Source organism: Perkinsus marinus (assembly GCF_000006405.1).
Source record: "Perkinsus marinus ATCC 50983 genomic scaffold scf_1104296948200, whole genome shotgun sequence".
Lineage (NCBI taxonomy): Eukaryota > Perkinsozoa > Perkinsida > Perkinsidae > Perkinsus > Perkinsus marinus.
In genome coordinates, this window is record NW_003210263.1 from 1 (window position 1) to 1278 (window position 1278).

At 49.3% G+C, this 1278-nt stretch overlaps 2 non-coding genes across 2 annotated transcripts; both read right to left on the bottom strand.

The window, feature by feature from the left end:
* Positions 1-405: 405 nt before the first annotated feature.
* Pmar_PMAR018897 lies at positions 406-487 on the bottom strand. The gene has a single exon. It is a non-coding gene; the product is annotated as a tRNA-Ser (tRNA).
* Positions 488-930: 443 nt separating this feature from the next.
* On the bottom strand, positions 931-1012 carry Pmar_PMAR018898. Its single transcript has one exon. It is a non-coding gene; the product is annotated as a tRNA-Ser (tRNA).
* Between the last annotated feature and the right edge of the window lie 266 nt (positions 1013-1278).

The following is a 1278-nucleotide window of genomic DNA, read 5'->3' on the forward strand; positions in this document are numbered from 1 at the left end:
CGCCACCCTGTTCATGTTGCTAGGGGAGTGGCTCACAGCATCGCGGAGCACCTCAGCAAGGACGATGACATTTAGCTGACTCGCATTCTTGCATACGTAGCCCAGCGCTTTGACAAGAACGTCGGCGTAGTAATGGTATCGTTCGCATTCTTCGTAAGAGGTCTCTTCCCAAACGATGGCTGCAACGACAGCGAATTCGCTGAAATGATAGGGCTTATATAGGATAAGAGTCTAAAGGTAGATCCATTTCTTGGGATATACATCAATTCTCATCAATGTTTCTCAAATGTCATGCGCATCAGTTCGTTCGCATCCTACTCGTTCATAATGTCCATCGGAGTCGCTATGAGGATTCGAAAGCGAGACTGCTCAGATGTCTTGAAAACCCATACGCCATCAGACATACGACAGCGGCAGAATTCGAACCTGCGCAGGCAGAGCCTAATGGATTTCAAGTCCATCTCCTTGACCACTCGGACACGCTGTCTGGAAGACGCAGGGGATCTCGTCTCTGCCCATGAGAATCGCCACCCTGTTCATGTTGCTAGGGGAGTGGCTCACAGCATCGCGGAACACCTCAGCAAGGACGATGATATTTAGCTGACTCGCATTCTTGCATACGTAGCCCAGCGCTTTGACAAGAACGTCGGCGTAGTAATGGTATCGTTCGCACTCTTCGTAAGAGGTCTCTTCCCAAATGATGGCTGCAACGACAGCGAATTCGCTGAAATGGTAGGGCTTATATAGGATAAGAGTCTAGAGGTAGATATATTTTTTGGGATATCCATCAATTCTCATCAATGTTCCTCAAATGTCATGCGCATCAGTTCGTTCGCATCCTACTCTTTCATAATGTCCATCGGAGTCGCTATGAGGATTCGAAAGCGAGACTGCTCAGATGTCTTGAAAACCCATACGCCATCAGACATGCGACAGCGTCAGGATTCGAACCTGCGCAGGCATAGCCTAGTGGATTTCGAGTCCACCTCCTTAACCACTCGGGCACGCTGTCTGGAAGACCTAGAGGATCTCATCTCTGCCCATGAGAATCGCCACCCTGTTCATGTTGCTAGGGGAGTGGCTCACAGCATCGCGGAGCACCTCAGCAAGGACGATGACATTTAGCTGACTCGCATTCTTGCATACGTAGCCCAGCGCTTTGACAAGAACGTCGGCGTAGTAATGGTATCGTTCGCATTCTTCGTAAGAGGTCTCTTCCCAAACGATGGCTGCAACGACAGCGAATTCGCTGAAATGATAGGGCTTATATAGGATAAG